This window comes from Pan troglodytes, chromosome 15 (genome assembly GCF_028858775.2).
Source record: "Pan troglodytes isolate AG18354 chromosome 15, NHGRI_mPanTro3-v2.0_pri, whole genome shotgun sequence".
Classification (NCBI taxonomy): Eukaryota; Metazoa; Chordata; class Mammalia; order Primates; family Hominidae; genus Pan; species Pan troglodytes.
The window spans coordinates 52,859,814-52,882,865 of record NC_072413.2 but is presented as its reverse complement, the minus strand read 5'-3'; the positions used below and the strand labels follow the sequence as shown (position 1 = coordinate 52,882,865).

The following is a 23,052-nucleotide window of genomic DNA, read 5'->3' as shown; positions in this document are numbered from 1 at the left end:
GCCTGTAATCCCAGCACTTTGGGAGGCCGAGGTGGGCAGATCACCAGGTCAGGAGATCGAGACCATCTTGGCTAACACGCTGAAACCCTGTCTCTACTAAAAATACAAAAAAAAAAAAAAAAAAAAAAATTAGCCGGGCGTGGTGGTGGGTGCCTGTAGTCCCAGCTACTCGGGAGGCTGAGGCAGGTGAATGGTGTGAACCCGGGAGGCAGAGCTTGCAGTGAGCGGAGATCATGCCACTGCACTCCAGCCTGGGCGACAGAGTGAGACTCCATCTAAAAAAAAAAAAAAAAACTAGTATGTCAACAAAGCTTTGTCCTGCTGTAATGGGAAGAACAGCTAGCCTGGGCTAGTAATATGCTAACTGGTTTATGAACTTAGGTAGGTGAGTCACTTGACTATTCTGGGTCTGTTCTGAAGGGAGAGGCAGTAGGACTAGGAGTTAAATTGTCATGCCGAGGTCTCTGAGCATGGGTGGGCCTGTCAGAATTGTCATCGCTCACTCTGTTGACTTCCAGCAGCTGACAGGCAAGGCCCTAGGAAGCTCTTCAGCCTCCTTTCCTTGCTAGAGGTGCTGTTTTCCCTGGAAATGTTCAAGCCCTGCAAATCGTTTCTATAGTAACAGGTCTCTGTCTTTTTTCTTATGATGCAGATTTTTGAAAAGGTTTCTTATCTAAATGTTCTTGGGATCTATGGTCTTCCTACCTGTAGCTCCTTTGATTAGACAGAGCCTTTATTAAAAGACTTTTCCCCCCAAGAATGTTGTTGTTGCTTCTACCAAAATAATAACCAGTTGTTAGTTTTACTAGTGCTTGAAGTTTTAGTTTATTAATAAAGCTTCATATAAACTAGAAAAGGAGTGGTTGGGTAGAATAGTAATACCGAAAAAACTAATATTCACTGTTAGTCTCATGTATTTGTAAACTTTAATTTTTTATTATGTAAAACCTTCAAACATAAAAGTAGTCAAAATTATATAATAGACACCTATATACTTACCACCTAGATCGAAAACTAACATTCTGCCATATTGGCGTAGTTTATTCGTTTACTGATAGTAAATCAGAGACATGTATTTAGAGGTGAAATGTCACCCTAAAAAGCGTTTTTCTTAATGATTTACACCACCCTTAGTAAAATTAGCTATTCATTCCTTCATATCGTCTAATACCTAATATATATTCACATTTCCTCAGGTGTCTCAAATGTCTTTTACTAATGATTTTTTCCAACAAGGATCCACTCAAGGTCCATACATTTGCATTTGATTATTACGTTTTAATCTGGAATAGCGCCTACGGCCCCCAACCCCTGCCACTGCTTTATCAGAGAGGTCAGTTGTCCTGTAAGATACTCTACCTTTATGATTTGTATGATTTTTTTGTTTGTTTGTTTTCATTTAACTTCTATATTTCTCATATTCCTGGTAACTGCAAGTCAGGTCTAAAGACCTCACTAAATTCCTGGAAAACATTTTTAGCAGGAATGCTCTGTACTTCATGCACTGTCACAACTGGGAGACACTAAGTATTTGGATCTTGAAGATTTAAAGACTTCTAATTGGTTTTTAAAAGCCCTGTTTCACTGGTTTTCTAGGATAAGCTTCTCTAGAGAAGTTCCTTTTTAAAAAATGTTTTATTAGTTTGAAGATTTAATGGGATTTTCCTTTCCCCTGAAATTCTTCCAGTTTGATTTCAAAAAGAAAAGGTCAACATAGCATTACATTTCTGAATTTTCCCTCATATAAGCCAAATAAATAGTTGGTGAAACAGTATTTTGTGACTGATGTGCACCACTTTGGTTCTGGCAGTCTCTGGGCATTAGACCACTCTTTCTGCTCTGCTCTCCTGGCTGACAGTTTATAATGGATTTTACTTTTCTTTTAAAAAATCAGATTTGCTGTCTTTTGCTGTCATCAGCTCTGGGCCTTGTCACCACATGGCAGACTTCAACCTACAGTAACCCCTGATGCGTGTTTCCTGAAGGGGACCTCTCCCCTTCAGTCCACACTTCTAGTAGGTTGAGTTCAGCCCAATGGAGTCAGAAGATGGGTCAAAATCTGGCTCTCCCACCGGCTGGTTGGCTCTTCTTCAGCAGTCAGCTAGTGTTTCCAAATGACAGTATCTGTGTCCTCATCTGTAAAGTGGGGACAATAACTGGTGTTTGTTTTGTTTTGTTTTGTTTTGTTTTTGTTTTTTGAGACAGTTTCACTCTGTCACCCAGGCTAGAGTGCAGTGGCGCGATCTCGGCTCACTGCAAGCTCCGCCTCCCGGGTTCACACCATTCTCCTGCCTCAGCCTCCCGAGCAGCTGGGACTACAGGCACCCACCACCGCGCCCGGCTAATTTGTTGTATTTTTAGTAGAGACAGGGTTTCACTGTCTTAGCCAGGATGGTCTCAATCTCCTGACCTCGTGATCCACCCGCCTCGGCCTCCCAAAGTGCTGGGATTACAGGCATGAGCCACCGCGCCCGGCCTATAACTGGTTTTGACTAATGCGAGTTGTGGTAGGGCTTGAAAGAAATCACAAACTAAATGTAAAATTTAATTTGAAAAATGCTGTCCAAGCAGGAACTCACATCCAGGAACAAAATGAATGGAGACCAGAAATCCAGATATGTATGCCCAAGAAAAGCAGAATTTTATCCAGGACTTCTCCCAGATTGTCAGGATGCTGACTGAGGATGAGATGGGGCACCCAGAGACAGGAGAGTCTATTACCTGGCTCAAAGAGGTCCTGGAGTACACTGCCACTGGAGACAAGTACCACTAGGGTTTGATGTTGCTGGTAGCATTCCAGGAGCTGGCAGAGCCCAGGAAACAGGATGCTGATAGTCTCCAGCAGGTCCTGTCTGGGCTGTTGTGTGAACTGCTGTAAGCTTGCCCGTTTTTTTTGTTGTTGCTGTTTTTTGTTTTTTGAGATGGAGCCTAGCTCTGCCGCCCAGGATGGAGTGCAGTGGCACAATCTCGGCTCATTGCAACTTCCATCTCCTGGGTTCAAGTGATTCTTGTGCCTCAGCCCCCTGAGTAGCCAGGACTACAGGTGCATTCCACCACACCCAGCTAAGTTTTGTATTTTTGGTGGAGACGGGGTTTCGCCATGTTGGCCAGGCTGGCCTCGAACTTCTGACCTCAGGTAATCCCCCTGCCTTGGCCTCCCAAAGTGCTGGGATTACAGGTGTGAGCCACTGCACCTTGTGCTGCAAGCTTTCTTCCTGGTGGCAGATGACATCAGGGATTCATCCCTCACCTTGCTGGGGGCAGATCTGCTTGTATCAGAAGCCAGGTGTAGGTTTGGATGCCATCAATGATGCTATGCTTCTAGAAGCATCTATCTATCACCTGTTGAAGCTCTGTTGCTGAGAGCAACCCCATTACCTGAACCTGATAAAGCACTTCCTGTGGAGTTCCTATTAGACAGAGATCAGGCAGACCCTGGACCCCATCACAGCCCCCCAGAGCAATGTGGATCTTGACTGATTCGCTGAAAAGAGGTACAAATCTACTGTCAAGTATAAGACAGCTTTCTTCTACTTCTACCATCCTGAAGCTGCAGCCATGTCTATGGCAGGCGTCAATGTGGGGAAGGAATGGGCCAATGACAGGAAGATCCTGCTGGAGTTAGGAGTTCTTTCAGATTCAGGATGATTACCTTGACCTCTTTGGGGACCCTACTGTCACCACTGGCAGAGTTTGTACTGACATCCAGGACAACAGATGACAACAAATGCAGCTGACTGGTGGTTCAGTGTCTGCAATGGGCCACACCGGAACAGCACCAGATCCTACAGAAGAATTACAGGGAGGAGGCACTATATGAGGAGCTGGATCTGCTGACCATGTTCTTGGTATGTGGAAGATGGTTACAGCCACCTTATGGGTCTCATTGAGCAGTGTGTTGCACCACTGCCCCCAGCCACCTTCCTGGGGCTAGCGTACAAAATCTCCAAGCAACTGCAAGGCAGGGAGAGGAGGCTCTCAATAAATTACTGTGTAATCTTTTGTTGTTGTTGTTGTTGTTGTTGTTTTGAGACAGAGTTTCACTCTTGTTGCCCAGGCTGGAGTGCAATGGTGCGGTCTTGGCTCACTGCAACCTCTGTCTTCTGGGTTCAAGCGATTCTCCTGCCTCAGCCTCCCAAGTAGCTGGGATTTCAGGTGCCCGCCACTACGCCCGGCTAATTTTTGTATTTTTAGTAGAGATGGGGTTTCACCATGTTGGCCAGGCTGGTCTCGAACTTCTGACCTCAAATGATATGCCTGCCTTGGCCTCCCAAAGTGCTGGGATTATAGGCGTGAGCCACTGCACCCGGCCTACTGTGTAATCTTACAAAAAAAGAAAAAAAGAAAACAATGCTCTAAAAGAGAAGGGAATTTTGTTTCTGTTCCATGCATAGACCTACACAGGCTTTTTTCCTTTTGCTGTTTCCCACTTCCATATCTTATTTTATGTGGTACTTTTCTTCCTTTCCCTTTGTAGGAAACCCTCCCTCCACCTTTCCTCCTACTCGACCTTTAGGCCTGGGTAAAATTTTAATCTTCAATACAATCATATTGTTTTGTCTCAGCCCACAAGTTTTCATTTCTGTGAACTATCAGTTTTACAATTTAACCTCTAGTCATTCTCCAAATATTTTTACACCTAGGCCTCTTATTTCTGCAGATCTCAAGTTGCTTGAGGTCATGGTTTGATAGATTTGTTTTCAGCTCAGAACTATGAAAACTTTATTGTATTACCCTAGACATTGATTTCTAATGAGTTGGTTGTAGGATGCAACTGGTTTCTTAAGTGGGGGATATTTTTCTAGAATGTGGGTACAACTTTCTGATGTGAGGTCCTCACAAATTTTTAAAATTTGCTCCAGCAAAAAGAACCACGTAGAGGTTCTCTACCTGGGTCCTTCCTGCCTCACCTTCTTTAGGTCGAGTTGGCTCCAGTTTCCTCCTTGTCTCTGCCTCCACCCCACCCCTGCCCCAGGCCTCATAGTGTTCCACAGGAATGACGTGGTGACTGTAGTGAGGGTTACAGTGAAGAATTGCCCACTGTTTGGCCTTGCTGAACAGCAAATTTGGGCCAGCAGTGGGTCTGTTTTCTCTCTTTTCTTTTTATTTATTTATTTTTTTGAGACAGAGTCTTGCTCTGTCTCCCAGGCTGGAGTGCAGTGGCGTGATCTCGGCTCACTGCAAGCTCCACCTCCCGGGTTCACTCCATTCTCCTGCCTCAGCCTCCCGAGTAGCTGGGACTACAGGCGCCTGCCACCACGCCCAGCTAATTTTTTGTATTTTTAGTAGAGACGGACTTTGTCCGTCTTAGCCAGGATGGTCACGATTTCCTGACCTCGTGATCCGCCTGCCTCGGCCTCCCAAAGTGCTGGGATTACAGGCGTGAGCCACCGCACCGGGCCTTTTTTTTTTTTTTTTTTTTTTTTTTTTTTTTGAGTCGGAGTCTCACTCTGTCGCCCAGGCTAGAGCGCAGCGGCGCAATCTCTGCTCATTGCAAACTCCGCCTCTCGGGTTCAAGCAATTCATCTGCCTCAGCCTACCGAATAGCTGGGATTACAGGCACGCGCCACCGTGCCCGGCTAATTTTTGTATTTTTAGTAGAGATGGGGTTTCACCATGTTGGCCAGGCTGGTCTCGAATTCCTGACCTCGTGATCCACCTGCCTCATCCTCCCAAAGTGCTGAGATTACAGGCGTGAACCACCGCGCCCGGCCAGCAGTGGGTCTGTTTTCAACCCTCATGTACCCTCAGCTCTCAAGCCTGTGTGCTCCCACCCCAGCCAGTCACCAGAATCACATAGATTTTAAAACGACTTATCCTGGGTCCATCCCTACACATAGTAAATGAGATTTTTGCTGGGTAGCTTGGGACGCTATATTTTCCAAAACAGGTATTTGGGAACCCCTGTTGCGAAGGAAGATCCCTTATCTCTTCATCTGTCACTAATGATGGTGGCTTGCGCACTCTGATGGTACTTACTTGGATGGGATTACAGATGGTTCCATCACACCCATCTGTATGAAATCTCGTGGTATAAGTGAATGTAGGATGATAAGGGACGAGCCTATTAGAGGCTTTTGAAGCAAATGGATAGTTTAATCAGATTGGTGTGTTTTTTTTTTTTTCTGTAGAACTGCTGTGAACTAGACCTTGTTATCACCATCTGTTTCGTAAATTCCATTTTTGGTTTAACAGCTGGATTGTGAAAGATATACAAAATTATCCAGTTAAAAAACTAAATTTGGCAAGTGTGTGTGTGTTTTTAAAAATGACTCCTTGAATACACTGTTTTGATTCCTTAGACAGTTTCTAAGGCTCTAATTTTGGTCTACCAGAAATATTCAGAGTAGTAAACTGAGACCAGAAAGGCGAGTTCTTTGGCTTGGATAACTTTGAGAGTTAATAGTATACATGATTGGCAGCCTTCAGTTTTATCCAGCAATAAATCTAAACAGTTTAAAATAAGTACTTTCCCCTTACCTCAGTACAGAGAGGCCCTGGCCACTGCCATGCACATCTCAGAAGCTGAGCAGTGGGGCAGAAGGATAACTTGTAATTTGGCATCAATGTCCAACACCCTTGAGCTGTGCAAATCAGGAACCTGGGAGTCATGTTAAGCATCCCCTTCACTGAGGACACGGAAGCCCAGGTCACACAATCTGCACAAAGCCTGCACTAGAACCTGGGTCTCTGGACTCTTTTATTCATTCCTTCTACTTTACCATTCTACATCTTGAACCACTGTGCATGCGGTTCCCCTAAGAGGCAGTAAAGTAATTGCATCAGGGTGGAGAGATTATATGTGCTTTCACTTTCTCATTTGATTATTTCTACATCTTACCAATAAACTTCCATGAATATTACTGTTGTAATGAGGAGCAAAATGTTAGTAAAGATAACTTTATACGTGAAAACTTGAACTCTTACCAAGAAATGTAGTGTTTGTGACAAGGCTGGCTGAGAGGATGAGAATAGCTCATCAGTACTGGGTTGGCTGAAGGAAACATGCATGTCAGTACTATTTTGAGGGCAGCTGAGAATATCTATTTCAATAGCTTTGGCTATATTTTAATAGCTAAGAGCAACATATGAATTTGTCTCTGCCAAAGATGAAGGGAGTGAAAATTTCCAAAATAACCAAACTTTTACTTTTTTTGCAATACATTAGGTCTTTCCTGCTGACAAACCTACAGTTTATGAAATAAGTTTGTGGAGCATATCAAAGCTGTGCGGCAGCTCTGTGCACTCCAGCAGATGGTGTGACTGGTTGTCTGTAGTCGTCTTAGTTTCCGCCATTGTGTCAGTCTGTGGAATGTTTGGGTTCATGCTTATTTTGGCCAAGTTTTCCAAATTCTGTCTTGGTAAGTACAAAAAGCTGTGAGTGTCGGAAGCTCTAACAAGAGGTGTACTCGTGATGAAAGTGAAAGCAGACAGAGCGATTTTTTTTTTCCTCTCTGAATTTGTTTTAACATGCTCTTACTTGTAGGACAAATTTTTCAAACAGGTGGTAGAAAGCAAAACATCTTAATGCCATCTTCAGGGCAGAAGACTTGGAGTTGCAGGATGTGATTTAGGGAGGATTTTGAAGGAGTTTGCAGCACTGCGTGAAGCTGGCTGGGTCTTCCTGTGTACTCCTCCTTGCCCTCCTCCTATAGCCCCTCCCTGCAAAGGTAACCTGTTTTTTTAATGTTTGTTTCTTTTTTTAAATTTTTTTATTTTTATAGAAAAAACAAATGCCAGCATGTGTATGAAGACCTTAATTTAAAAAAAAATTTTTATTGGCCTGGCGCGGTGGCTCACGCCTGTAATCCCAGCACTTTGAGAGGCTGAGGCAGGCGGATCACCTGAGGCTGGGAGTTCAAGACCAGCCTGACCAACATGGAGAAACCCTGTCTCTACTAAAAATACAAAAATTAGCCAGGCATGATGGCACATACCTGTAATCCTAGCTACTCGGGAGGCTGAGGCAGGAGAATAGCTTGAAGCTGGGAGGTGGAGGTTGCGGTGAGCCGAGATTGCAGCATTACACTCCATATATATATATATATATTATATATTATGTATTATATAATATATATTTTACATATTATGTATTATATTATAATATATATTATATTATATATAAAATATATTTTATAATATATTATTAATGAAATTTCTCACATATACAAGACTGTATGAACAAGTTTAATCAAAATACATTGGGTTTTAACAAATCTTAGTATTTTGCTATAATTGCTTTTAAAAAATACAGATAGTTTAAGTTTCCTAGTTATCACTTCCTGATCCAGTTATCATCTCACTACAGAGGTAACCACTGTACTGAATTTGGTCCCTAACTTTCTTTTTTTTTTTTTGAGATGGAGTCTTGCTCTGTTGCCCAGACTGGAGTGCAGTGGCATGATCTTGGCTCACTGCAACCTCCGCCTCCGGGTTTAAGCGATTCTCCTGTCTCAGCCTCCTGAGTAGCTGGGATTGCTTTCATGTTTTTTTTTTTTTTTTTTGAGACAGAGCCTTTCTCTGTCGCCCAGGCTGGAGTGCTATTGTGCAATGTTGGCTGACTGCAACCTCTGCCTCCCAGATTCAAACGATTCTCCTGCCTCAGCCTCTTGAGTACCTGGGATTACAGGCATGTGCCACCACACCCAGCTAATTTTTGTATTTTTAGTAGAGATGGGGTTTCACCATGTTAGCCAGGCTGGTCTTGTAGTCCTGCCCTCATTGGCCTCCGAACGTGCTGGGATTACAGGCGTGAGCCACCGCGACCAGCCTCATGTCTGTTTTTATACTTTCATTTTCTGTATATGTTTACAAACAACATGTAACATTGTTTCTACTTAATTTAAATGGCTCATACTCTACATATCCTTCTGCTACATGCTTTTTACACTGAATATCCTTTCAAGGATTTATAAATGCAGCCCAAATTTACTCACTTTCATTGCTGGGTCGTATTTTATTGTGAGTTTATCCAAACTGTGTAATTGTTCTTCTGATTCACTCTTCTCTATTTTTGCTATTACCAACAAGACGGCAGTGATTTTTTTTTTTTTTTTTTTGAGACAGGGACTTGCTCTGTTGCCCAGGCTGGAGTGCAGTGGTGTGATCTGAAGTCACTGCAACCTTCGCCTCCCAGGTTCAAGTGATTCTCGTGCCTCAGCCTCCCCAAGTAGCTGGGACTACGGGTGCATGGTACCACATCCGGCTAATTTTTGTATTTTTAGAAGAGATGGGTTTTCACTATGTTGGCCAGGCTGGTTTTGAATTCCTGACCTCAATTGATCCACCTGCCTTGGCCTCCCAAAGTGCTGGGATTACAGGCGTGAACCACTGTGCCCAGCTGAAAATTCTTATGTTCCCTTGGCTGCATGAATTTCTTTGGAGTCCCTTCATTTAAAAATGTATTTTAAGGAAGTGAATTGGTCCAGCGTGGTGGCTCACACCTGTAATTCGAGCACTTTGGGAGGCTGAGGTAGGAGGAGCTTGAGCCCAGGAGTTCAAGATCAGCCTGGGCAACATAATGAGACTCTGTCTCTACAAAAAAATAAAAAATTAACTGGATATGGTGGCATACCTCTAGTCCCAGCTACTGGGGAGGCCAAGGTGGGAGGATTGCTTGAGTCTGGGAGATGGAGGCTACAATGAGTGGTGATTGCACTGCTGCACTCCAGCCTGGGTGACAGAACGAGACCTTGTCTCAAAAAGAAAAAAAAGTGAATCATAGAGTAAAGACAGACATATTAATTGGATAAACACAGAAGATCTATGTTTAACTCCAGCTTTGTGCATGGTGTTACAGGGAAGTGTGTAGAAGCTCCAAAGCCTTCAGATATAATGCTTAACTCAGAAACTTATAGCCCAGTGTGTCTGTGGGACGTGGGCACAAATAACCATGGTACTACGAGGCATGATGAGATAAGCGCTGTATGCTGGTGGAGGTAGCTCTGATATTAGATGGAACTATGCGGGTCTGGACCATTCTCCACCAAATCAGAATAGGCTTATCTTTGTTAGCACCTTGAGTTGATTTAATTCCAGCCAAAAGCAGAGGTGTGATGCCCTAGGCACTTCTTTCTGTCTCTTCTCTTAATTTTAAAACCAGTAGGCAGACTCCATTAGCTCTTTCCTATCCTTTAGGATGGATGCTCACTCAGATGTTCCAAGTCATCTTCCACTGTCTTTTAACTCTGTCCTTCCAGGAAGATGCGTCGGGTGTCCGGCTTCCTCATAAAGCTGGAGTTGTTGGTGCTGATCACCAGATACTCCAGACGGCACTAATTCCTATACTATGGGTTCAAAGGGAACTCCATTGGACAGAAATTTCCTTTTGAGGAAATCTTTCCCTGGAGTTTCTTCTTACCTTTTTCCCTCACTTTCTCCACAGCAGAAACAGGTCTGTTTGTCCTTAAATATTTACCTATATATTTGAGTAGGAGCATTTTGAAGAGATGAAGTTTCTATGTAGCAGCACAAAACATGGAATAGTTCAAACCAGGGGCACTCTGGTTCTCAGACCGGGAGCTTCAGGATCTTCTGGGAACTTGTTAGAAATGCAAATTCTCAGGTCTGCTCAGATCACCTGAAACAGAAGCCCTAGGGGTGGGGCCTAGAGATTTGTGTCTTAACAGGCCCACTGCGGGAGTCTGGGAACCCCTGTTTCGAAGTATGCTTAAATAAGCACTTGGGGGCCAGGCATGGTGGCTCATGCCTGTAATCACAGCACTTTGGGAGGCCAAGACAGGCAGAACCCTTGAGCTCAGGAATTTGAGACCAGCCTGGGCAACATGACGAAACCCCATCTCTACAAAAAAATACAAAAATTAGCCAGGCATGGTGGCTTGCGCCTGTAATCCCAGCTACTCAGGAGGCTGAGGTGGGAGGATCACCTGAGCCTAGGAGGTGGAGGTTGCAGTGAGCTGAGATTGTGCCGCTGCATTCCAGCCTGAGCAACAGAGGGAGACCCTGTCTCGAGAAAAAAAAAAAAGCACTTGGGCTTGTATTGTGGGCCTGTCTTACTATACTTTCAGAAAAGGGTCTGGCAGACTAAATACTTGAGGGATGTTACCCAGCAGTGTTATTTGTTGACACTGCTTAATTATGAATGACATGAGAAAGGTATACCTGAAAACTGACATTGTGTGGTGTTGTTGTAGACAAACCTTTAACTTGTGGAGGCTGCTTTCGTTTTGTTTGTGGTTGTGACCAACCGTAGGAAACAGAATGCCATAAATCCCTGTTTCCAGGGTTACCTTCTTGCTGCTGATAACAGGCAGGAAATTAAAACAATATGTGATAGTGTTCTGTTCTTATTATCTACAGATGGTAGCTTTTAGATATGTTGGAGCAAAACATAAGTAAATATAGCAGGGAAACTTTATTACTGAAGAAAAATGATTTGGCTAGGTCAAGGTTATAGTCTGGTTCATTTTAATAAAATGGGGCATAGGCAACATATTAGTGTTCCATTATCACATGAAGCATTTAGCTGTATGAGGATCACTAGATTTTTTTTCTCTTTGATTTAATTTTGAGTATGTAAAACATTTACATGATTCCAAGGTCAAAACTGTGTAACAAATTATATTCAAAGATGCTTCCCTTTCATCCATATCCCTTCTGTCTCTTCTCTTACTGCTTTGCAGTTAATCATTTTTACTAGCTTTTGAATTTATCCTTCCAGTGTTTCTTTTTGCAGATAAGCATATACATTCATATGTATATGTCATATGTTCATAGCTCCTCCTTCCACTTTCATTACACAAAAGGCTACATACTATACTACAATTTTAAAAATTATTATTACTATTATGATTTTTAGAGACAGGGACTTGTTCTGTCACCCAGGCTGGAATGCAGTGGTGTAATCATAGCTCACTGCAGCCTCAAACTCCTATCCTGGGTTCAAGGGATCCTCCTGCTTCAGCCGCCTGAATAGCTAGGACTATAGGCACATATCACCATGCAGTACTTTATAATTTTTTTTTATTATTATACTTTAAGTTTTAGGGTACATGTGCACAATGTGCAGGTTTGTTACATATGTATACATGTGCCATGTTGGTGTGCTGCACCCATTAACTCGTCATTTAACATTAGGTATATCTCCTAATGCTATCCCTCCCCTCTCCCCCCACCCCACAACAGGCCCCGGTGTGTGATGTTCCCCTTCCTGTGTCCAAGTGTTCTCATTGTTCAATTCCCACCTATGAGTGAAAACATGCGGTGCTTTTTGTCCTTGCAATAGTTTGCTGAGAATGATGGCTTCCAGCTTCATCCATGTCTCTACAAAGGACATGAACTCATCATTTTTTATGGCTGCATAGTATTCTGTGGTGTATATGTGCCACATTTTCTTAATCCAGTCTATCATTGTTGGACATTTGGGTTGCTTCCAAGTCTTTGCTATTGTGAATAGTGCCACGGTAAACATACATGTGCATGTGTCTTTATAGTAGCATGTTTTATAATCCTTTGGGTATATACCCAATAATGGGATGGCTGGGTCAAATGGTATTTCTAGTTCTAGATCCCTGAGGAATCGCCACACTGACTTCCACAATGGTTGAACTAGTTTACAGTCCCACTAACAGTGTAAAAGTGTTCCTATTTCTCCACATTCTCTCCAGCACCTGTTGTTTCTTGACTTTTTAATGATCGTCATTCTAACTGGTGTAAATGGTATCTCATCGTGGTTTTGATTTGCATTTCTCTGATGGCCAGTGATGATGAGCATTTTTTCATGTGTCTGTTGGCTGCATAAATGTCTTCTTTTGAGAAGTGTCTGTTCATATCCTTGAGAAGTGTCTGTTCATATCCTTCACCCACTTTTTGATGGGGTTGTTTGTTTTTTTCTTGTAAATTTGTTTGAGTTCATTGTAGATTCTGGATATTAGCCCTTTGTCAGATGAGTAGATTGCAAAAATTTTCTCCCATTCTGTAGGTTGCCTGTTCACCCTGATGGTAGTTTCCTTTGCTGTGCAGAAGCTCTTTAGTTTAATTAGATCCCTTTTGTCAATTTTGGCTTTTGTTGCCATTGCTTTTGGTGTTTTAGACATGAAGTCCTTGCCCATGCCTATGTCCTGAATGGTATTGCCTAGGTTTTCTTCTAGGGTTTTTATGGTTTTAGGTCTAACGTTTAAGTGTTTAATCCATCTGGAATTAATTTTTGTATAAGGTGTAAGGAAGGGATCCAGTTTCAGCTTTCTACATATGGCTAGCCAGCTTTTCCAGCACCATTTATTAAACAGGGATTCCTTTCCCCATTTCTTGTTTTTGTCAGGTTTGTCAAAGATCGGATGGTTGTAGATATGCGGCATTACTTCTGAGGGCTGTGTTCTGTTCCATTGGTCTATATCTCTGTTTTGGTACCAGTACCATGCTGTTTTGGTTACTGTAGCCTTGTAGTATAGTTTGAAGTCAGGTAGCGTGATGCCTCCAGCTTTGTTCTTTTGGCTTAGGATTGACTTGGCAATGCGGGCTCTTTTTTGGTTCCATATGAACTTTAAAGCAGTTTTTTCCAATTCTGTGAAGAAAGTCATTGGTAGCTTGATGGGGATGGCATTGAATCTATGGCCATTTTCGCGATATTGATTCTTCCTACCCATGAGCATGGAATGTTCTTCCATTTGTTTGTATCCTCTTTTATTTTATGGAGCAGTGGTTTGTAGTTCTCCTTGAAGAGGTCCTTTATGTCCCTTGTAAGTTGGATTCCTAGGTATTTTATTCTCTTTGAAGCAATTGTGAATGGGAGTTCACTCATGATTTGGCTCTGTTTGTCTGTTATTGGTGTATAGAAATGCTCGTGATTTTTGCACATTGATTTTGTATCCTGAGACTTTGCTGAAGTTGCTTATCAGCTTACGGAGATTTTGAGCTGAGACAATGGGGTTTTCTAGATATACAATCATGTCATCTGCAAACAGGGACCATTTGACTTCCTCTTTTCCTAATTGAATACCCTTTATTTCTTTCTCCTGCCTGATTGCCCTGGCCAGAACTTCCAACACTATGTTGAATAGGAGTGGTGAGAGAGGGCATCCCTGTCTTGTGCCAGTTTTCAAAGGGAATGCTTCCAGTTTTTGCCCATTCAGTATGATATTGGCTGTGGGTTTGTCATAGATAGCTTTTATTATTTTGAGATATGTCCCATCAATACCTAATTTATTGAGAGTTTTTAGCATGAAGCGTTGTTGAATTTTGTCACAGGACTTTTCTGCATCTATTGAGATAATCGTGTGGTTTTTGTCATTGATTCTGTTTATATGCTGGATTACATTTATTGATTTGCATATGTTGAACCAGCCTTGCATCCCAGGGATGAAGCCCACTTGATCATGGTGGATAAGCTTTTTGATGTGCTGCTGGATTCGGTTAGCCAGCATTTTTTTGAGGGTTTTGCATGGCTGTTCATCAGGGATATTGGTCTAAAATTCTCTTTTTTTGTTGTGTCTCTGCCAGGCTTTGGTATCAGGATGATGCTGGCCTCATAAAATGAGTTAGGGAGGATTCCCTCTTTTTCTATTGATTGGAATAGTTTCAGAAGGAATGGTACCAGCTCCTCCTTATATGTCTGGTAGAATTCGGCTGTGAATCCATCTGGTCCTGGATTTTTTTGGTTGGTAGGCTATTAATTATTGCCTCAATTTCAGAGCCTGTTATTGGTCTATTCAGAGATTCAACTTCTTCCTAGTTTAGTCTTGGGAGAGTGTATGTGTCGAGGAATTTATCCATTTCTTCTAGATTTTCTAGTTTATTTGCATAGAGGTGTTTATAGTATTCTCTGATGGTGGTTTGTATTTCTGTGGGATCAGTGGTGATATCCCCTTTATCATTTTTTATTGCATCTATTTGATTCTTCTCTCTTTTCTTCTTTATTAGTCTTGCTAGCAGTCTATCAATTTTGTTGATCTTTTCAAAAAACCACCTCCTGGATTCATTGATTTTTTGAAGGGTTTTTTGTGTCTCTATTTCCTTCAGTTCTGCTCTGATCTTAGTTATTTCTTGCCTTCTGCTAGCTTTTGAATGTGTTTGCTCTTGCTTCTCTAGTTCTTTTAATTGTGATGTTAGGGTGTCAATTTTAGATCTTTCCTGCTTTCTCTTGTGGGCATTTAGTGCTATAAATTTCCCTCTACACACTGCTTTGAATGTGTCCCAGAGATTCTGGTATGTTGTGTCTTTGTTCTCATTGGTTTCAAAGAACATCTTTATTTCTGCCTTCATTTCGCTATGCACCCAGTAGTCATTCAGGAGCAGGTTGTTCAGTTTCCATGTAGTTGAGCAGTTTTGAGTGAGTTTCTGAATCCTGAGTTCTAGTTTGATTGCACTGTGGTCTGAGAGACAGTTTGTTATAATTTCTGTTCTTTTACATTTGCTGAGGAGTGCTTTACTTCCAACTATGTGGTCAATTTTGGAAGAAGTGTGGTGTAGTGCTGAAAAGAATGTATATTCTGTTGATTTTGGGGTGGAGAGTTCTGTAGATGTCTGTTAGGTCTGCTTGGTGCAGAGCTGAGTTCAGTTGCTGGATATCCTTGTTAACTTTCTGTCTCGTTGATGTGTCTAATGTTGACAGTGGGGTGTTAAAGTCTCCCATTATTATTGTGTGGGAGTCTAAGTCTGTTTGTAGGTCTCTAAGGACTTGCTTTATGAATCTGAGTGCTCCTGTATTGGGTGCATATATATTTAGGATAGTTAGCTCTTCTTGTTGAATTGAATTGATCCCTTTACCATTATGTAATGGCCTTCTTTGTCTCTTTTGATCTTTGTTGGTTTAAAGTCTGTTTTATCAGAGACTAGGATTGCAACCCCTGCCTTTTGTTGTTTTCCATTTGCTTGGTAGATCTTCCTCCCTCCCTTTATTTTGAGCCTACGTGTGTCTCTGCACGTGAGATGGGTTTCCTGAATACAGCACACTGATGGGTCTTGACTTTTTATCCAATTTGCCAGTCTGTGTCTTTTAATTGGAGCATTTAGCCCATTTACATTTAAGGTTAATATTGTTATGTGTGAATTTGATCCTGTCATTATGATGTTAGCTGGTTATTTTGCTCGTTAGTTGATGCAGTTTCTTCCTAGCCTCAATGGTCTTTACAATTTGGCATGTTTTTTCAGTGGCTGGTACCAGTTGTTCCTTTCCATGTTTAGTGCTTCTTTCAGGAGCTCTTGTAGGGCAGGCGTGGTGGTGACAAAATCTCTCAGCATTTGCTTGTCTGTAAAGGATTTTATTTCTCCTTCACTTATGAAGCTTAGTTTGGCTGGATATGAAATTCTGGGTTGAAAATTCTTTTCTTTAAGAATGTTGAATATTGGCCCCCACTCTCTTCTGGCTTGTAGAGTTTCTGCCAAGAGATCAGCTGTTAGTCCGATGGGCTTCCTTTGTGGGTAACCTGACCTTTCTCTCTGGCTGCCCTTAACATTTTTTCCTTCATTTCAACTTTAGTGAATCTGACAATTATGTGTCTTGGAGTTGCTCTTCTCGAGGAGTATCTTTGTGGCATTCTCTGTATTTCCTGAATTTGAATGTTGGCCTGCCTTGCTAGATTGGGGAAGTTCTCCTGGATAATATCCTGCAGAGTGTTTTCCAACTTGGTTCCATTCTCCCTGTCACTTTCAGGTACACCAATCAGATATAGATTTGGTCTTTTCACATAGTTCCATACTGCTTGGAGGCTTTGTTCATTTCTTTTTATTCTTTTTTCTCTAAACTTCTCTTCTTGGTTCATTTCATTCATTTGATCTTCCATCACTGATACCCTTTCTTCCAGTTGATCGAATCAGCTACTGAGGCTTGTGCATTCATCACGTAGTTCTCGTGCCATGGTTTTCAGCTCCATCAGGTCCTTTAAGGACTTCTCTGCATTGGTTATTCTAGTTAGCCATTCGTCTAATTTTTTTAAAGGTTTTTAACTTCTTTGCCATGGGTTCGAACTTCCTCCTTTAGCTTGGAGTAGTTTGTTCGTCTGAAGCCTTCTTCTCTCATTTCATCAAAGTCATTCTCCATCCGGCTTTGTTCTGTTGCTGGTGAGGAGCTGCGTTCCTTTGGAGGAGGAGAGGCACTCTGATGTTTAGAGTTTCCAGTTTTTCTGCTCTGTTTTTTCCCTGTCTTTGTGATTTTATCTGCCTTTGGTCTTTGATGATGGTGATGTACAGATGGGATTTTGGTGTGGATGTCTTTTTTGTTTGTTAGTTTTCCTTCTAACAGTCAGGACCCTCAGCTGCCGGTCTGTTGGAGTTTGCTGGAGGTCCACTCCAGACCCTGTTTGCCTGGGTATCAGCAGCGGAGGCTGCAGAACAGCGGATATTGGTGAACAGCAAATGTTGCTGCCTGATCGTTCCTCTGGAAGTTTTGTCTCAGAGGACTACCCGGCCGTGTGAGGTGTCAGTCTGCCCCTCCTTGGGGGTGCCTCCCAGTTAGGCTACTCGGGGGTCAGGGACCCACTTTAGGAGGCAGTCTGTCCATTCTCAGATCTCAGGCTGCATGCTGGGAGAACCACTGCTGTCTTCCAAGCTGTCAGACAGGGACATTTAAGTCTGCAGAGGTTTCTGCTGCCTTTTGTTCGGCCATGCCCTGCCCCCAGAGGTGGAGTCTACAGAGGCAGGCAGGGCTCCATGAGCTGCGGTGGGCTCCACCCAGTTCAAGCTTCCCAGCCGCTTTGTTTACCTACTCAAGCCTCGGCAATGGCGGGCGCCCCTCCCCCAGCCTCGCTGCCGCCTTGCCGTTTGATCTCAGACTGCTGTGCTAGCAATGAGCGAGGATCTGTGGGAGTAGGACCCTCCGAGCCAAGCACAGGATATTATCTTCTGGTGTGCCGTTTGCTAAGATCGTTGGAAAAGTGCAGTATTAGGGTGGGAGTTACCTGATTTTCCAGGTGCCATCTGTCACCGCTTTCTTTGACTAGGAAAGGGAATTCCCTGACCCCTTGTGCTTCCCGGGTGAGGTGACGCCTCGCCCTGCTTTGGCTCACACTGGGTGCGCTGCACCCCCGTCCTGCACCCACTGTCCGACACTCCCCAGTGAGATGAACCCGATACCTCAGTTAGAAATGCAGAAATCACCCGTCTTATGCGTTGCTCACACTGGGAGCTGTAGACTGGAGCTGTCCCTCTTCGGCCATCTTGGCTCCACCCCCACCCTTTTTTTTTTTTTTTTTTTTTTTGGTAAAAACAGAGTCTGGCTAGGTTGGGCAGTCCGGTCTTGAACTCTTGGCCTCTAGCAATGTTCTCACCTTCACCTCCCAAAGTGCTAGGATTACAGATGTGAGCCACCACACCCAGCCTAAAAATTATGTTTGAAGTTAGCTTTATTAAGGTGTCACTTATCTTATGTAAAATTTACCTACTTTACATGTACAATGTGAATTTTAACAAACGTATGCAGTTATATAGCCACCCATACAGTTAAGATAGGAACTATTTCCATCACCCAAAAAAGTTTCTTTCTTTCCTTTTGTAGTGAAGTCCTCTCTCCTACCTCTCTGGCCCTGGTAAACCACCTGTCTGCCTTCTATCACTATAGTTTTGCCTTTTCTAGAACATAGGTAGTCTCTTCTGTGTATGGATGTCTTCTTTCACATTGTAGTGTACTTTGGAGACTCAAACCATGTTATTACATGTATCAGTAATTCATTCCGTCTTCTTGCTGAGTGTACTCCATTGTTTATATGTTCCAGTTGAGGGACATTGTCCTTTTGCTTTTTAGAAAACTTTTTATTGGGCCAGGCACGGTGGCTCACGCCTGTAATCCCAGCACTTTGGGAGGCTGAGGCAGGTGGATCACCTGAGGTCGGGAGTTCCAGACCAGCCTGACCAACATGGAGAAACCCGATCCCTACTAAAAATACAAAATTAGCTGGGCGTGGTGGCATGTGTCTATAATCCCAGCTACTCAGGAGGCTGAGGCAGGAGAATTACTTGAGCCTGGGAGGCAGAGGTTGCAGTGAGCTGAGATTGTGCCATTGCACTCCAGCCTGGGCAACAAGGGCAAAACTTCGTTTCAAAAAGAAAGTTTTTATTTTGAAACAATTTTAGACTGACTTACAGAATAATTATAAAGATAGTAGAGAGAGTTTTCATATACCCTTTCCCCAGTTTCTCCTGATGTTTAACATCTCACATGGCCATGGTACAATTATCAACATTTAAGAAATTAATACTGGCTGGGCATGGTGGCTCACACCTGTAATCTCAGCACTTTGGGGGGCCAAGGCTGGCAGATCACGAGGTCAGGAGTTCGAGACCAGCCTGGCCAACATAGTGAAACCCCGTCTCTACTAAAAATACAAAAAAATTAGCTGAGTTTGGTGGCACGTGCCTGTAGTCCCAGCTACTCGGGAGACTGAGGCAGGAGAATCGCTTGAACCCGGGAGGCGAAGTTTGCAGTGAGCTGAGACCACGCCATTGCACTCCAGCCTGGGTGACAGAGTGAGACTCCATCTCAAAAAAAAAAACAAAAAAAAAGAAATTAATATTGGAGCTACAGGCAGTGGTGCATGCCTGTAGTCCCAGCTACTTGGGAGACCAAGGTGGGAGGATGGCTTGAGCCGCGGAGTTTAAGACTAGCTTGAGCAATATAGCAAGATCCCATCTCTAAAGTAATAATAATAATAATAAGGCCAGGTACGGTGGCTCACGCCCGTAATCCCAGCACTTTGGGAGGCCGAGGCGGGTGGATCACGAGGTCAGGAGATCGAGACCATCCTGGCTGGCATGGTGAAACCCCATCTCTACTAAAAATACAAAAAATTAGCTGGGCGTGGTGGCAGACGCCTGTAGTCCCAGCTACTCAGGAGGCTGAGGCAGGAGAATGGTGTGAACCCGGGAGGCAGAGCTTGCAGTGAGCCGAGATCATGCCACTGCACTCCAGCCTGGGCGACAGAGCAAGACTCTGTCTCAAAAAAAGAAAAAATAATAAAAATATACTTTATTTTTAAAAGTAATATTGGTACAATACTATTATTTAAACTACAGACTTTATTCAGATTTTCATTGTCATTTCTCTAGTCTCCTACAATCTGACAATTCCTTAGTCTTTCTGTGTCTTTCATGACTTTGATGCCTTAATTTTTTTTTTTAATTTTTAAACACTTAAAAAATAGAGACAGGATCTTGCCCTGTCACTCTAGTTGGAGTGGAGTGGTGCAATCATAGCTCATTGTAGCATTGAACTCCTGGGCTTAAGTGATCCTCCTGCCTTAGCCTCCTGAATAGCTATGACTATAGGAGTGTGCTGCCGTGCCTGGCTAATTTTTTTCTTATTTTTTGTGGAGATGGGATATTGCAGTGTTACCTAGGCTGGTCTCAGAATGCTGGGCTCAAGTGATCCTCCCACCTTGCCCTACCAAAGTGCTGGGATTACAGGTGTGAGCCACTGTGCCTGGCCTGATGCTTTCTAAGAGTACTTGTTTAGATATTTTGTGTCCCTAGATTTGTCTGATGATTAGGCTGCAGTTATGGATTTTTGGGAAGAATACCGCAGAGGTGATGTGCCCTTCTCATGGTGTCCTATCAGGAGCTACCTGATGTCAGTATGTCCTGTTACTGGCAAAGTTAACCTTGATCATTTGGTTAAGGTAGCCTCTGCCAGGTTTCTCCACTAAGTTACTATTTTTCCTTTTCTGTACTCTGTTAAGGCAAATTATTGCTTTTTAAATTTTGATGTACCTCAATATGCATGGGAGATACATAGCTTTGCAGCTCCCTCAATCTTAATTGTAATAATAATAGTAATAACAATAACTAGCACTTGCTCCGCCTGCATAGTTCTAAACACATGTGCCCATTTAATCCTCATGACACCCTGTGAAGCAGGCACTTTATGCTCATTTTATAGCCGAGAAGACTGAGGTACAGAGTACCTTGCCCAAGGCCTAATAACTAGTAAGTGATGGAGCCAGATCTTTTTTTTTTTTTTTTTTTTTTTGAGATGGAGTCTTGTTCTCTCTTGCCCAGGCTAGAGTGCAGTGACATGATCTCGGCTCACTGCAGCCTCCACATCCCGGGTTCAAGCAATTCTCCTGTCTCAGCCCCCCGAGTAGCTGGGACTACAGGCATGCACCACCACGCCTGGCTTATTTTTGTATTTTCAGTAGAGACAGGGTTTGACCATGTTGGCCAGGCTGGTCTCAAACACCTGACCTCAGGTGATCCACCTACCTCTGCCTCCCAGAGTGCTGGGATTACAGGCGTGAGCCACTGCACCCAGCCTGGAGCCAGCTCTTCACTTCGCCTGAGTTGAAGGGCTGACTTTAACATGGGCCATATGGTTGTCGTCAGAGCTTAGGATGGGGACGCTCTCATTCTTTGCCAGAGAAAACAAATGCTTCCTATATTTAATGCTTCTCTCTTGTTTTTTCTTTAAGACATTTTTTTGGTTTGTTTTTCCTTCCAGGAATATATCTTGTGTGACTAAAGATTTTAGTAAGCTATATGTGGCAATCATACCATATTAAAATCTTGGGGAGAAATCCAAGAAACTTTTGGAAACATTAAGGGTCTATTTTTGGTCTTCTTTTCAGAAATATGACTGAAGGTAGGGCAGAATATTCAGCATAGAAAAGTGCTGTGGTAGAAGAAACACTCAGTGAGTGACACTGCGCCATTTTCTCCTGGGATGTTATCAGCCACTTCTACCAGGGGTGTCTGTGTTTGTCTGTATGTGTCTAACCCTGCCACGTTCGCCTTTCTTGACCACACTAATGACTTTTCTATGACACAGTCAAATGTATCTCTGAATAGCCTGACTTGGGGTAATAACTGTGGTTTACGTGATGACTTGGTCTCTGTGAGCCCCCTATTCTAGTAGCAGTGGAGCCACTGAAGGTCAGGCAGTGTGGGTGGACATTTGTCCATCTTCCTGTGACTCACTCAGCCGCCTGCCTTTCTGAGGGGAAAGAGCTGCAGGTGCAAAGCTCTAATACATCCCTTCCCTTCTCTGTCTAATTCTATTATGTATATTGCATATCCCCCAAATCCTTGAAATTACTCAGCTATGTGTCTTGTTATATCTAGTCTGCCAAGCTGTCTAGGTATCAGTACAGTTTTTTTCTATGTCTATATTTATTTTCCGAAAATGAAATCCTACTGTATTTCTTTGTAGCTTCTTTTCTCATTTGACAATATAGCTGAAGAAGTTTCCATGTCATATGGCATTTATCTACAATGTTGTTTGGGTACCTGCCTATTATCAATAGCTTGGCTATATTATGATTGGTGGGGAATGTGGCTTGTTTCCCTCTATCCCTCTTCAGCATCCAGGACAGGATGTTCTTGCAGTCACTGAATGTTAGGAAGCTCAGAGTGCTCTCAGGCATCATCTGATTAATCTTTTCTTTTGCACATAGCATAGTTGAGGATAAGTCAGTGCAATTTTTAAAAATAAAGCTTTTTTTTTTTTTAATGTCTATTGTATGTCTGGCTGGAAGTGCCAGGGTCCACAGCTTAAACAAGACACTGCTTATCTTCCAAAGCCTTCCCAGAGAGGCATATACACACAAACTGTAGGATTTATTTCCTTAGGAAGGCAACTGTTTAGAATAAGTCTGATGCTAGCCTACAATATATAGAACACTTTAAAAATGTAGAAAATTACTTGGGGAATTGATAATAGAGGTCAAGTTTACAGGTGTCTGGATCTGGCCTCAGAAGTCAGAGGGCTAAGGATTAGTCTTTTTCTCAGATATGGTTTTCTACATATTGATTATAGACAAAATATAAAGTAGAAGAAAATGTAAGGAAGAAAGTGAAAGTGGCCCATTTCTACTGCCAGAAATAGCCACTGTTTTATTTTGGTATAATTTTTCCTTTCCTCCCTCCGTTCTCCTTCCTCTTCCATACTGCAAATATGTTCATAATCCTGCATTTTTCATGTAACACTGTATCAAGGATTTTTAAATGTCACTTACAGAAAAGGACTTTGCTACTTTGATAAGGAAAAATATCTAGTTTTAATTTGTATTCCCTTAATATTTTAGGGAGGATTAACGTTCGTTTATGTTGACTGTCTATTCATGTTTATCCATAATTCTACCTTTCTATAAAATTGGACATGTTACTAAAGCA

At 42.7% G+C, this 23,052-nt stretch overlaps 1 protein-coding gene and 1 pseudogene across 7 annotated transcripts in view; both read left to right on the top strand.

The window, feature by feature from the left end:
* GCH1 (GTP cyclohydrolase 1) overlaps positions 1-23,052 on the top strand; it is a 60,662-nt gene that overhangs the window by 14,112 nt on the left and 23,498 nt on the right. The window lies entirely within an intron of this gene.
* On the top strand, positions 2,449-4,216 carry LOC104002038 (farnesyl pyrophosphate synthase-like; annotated as a pseudogene).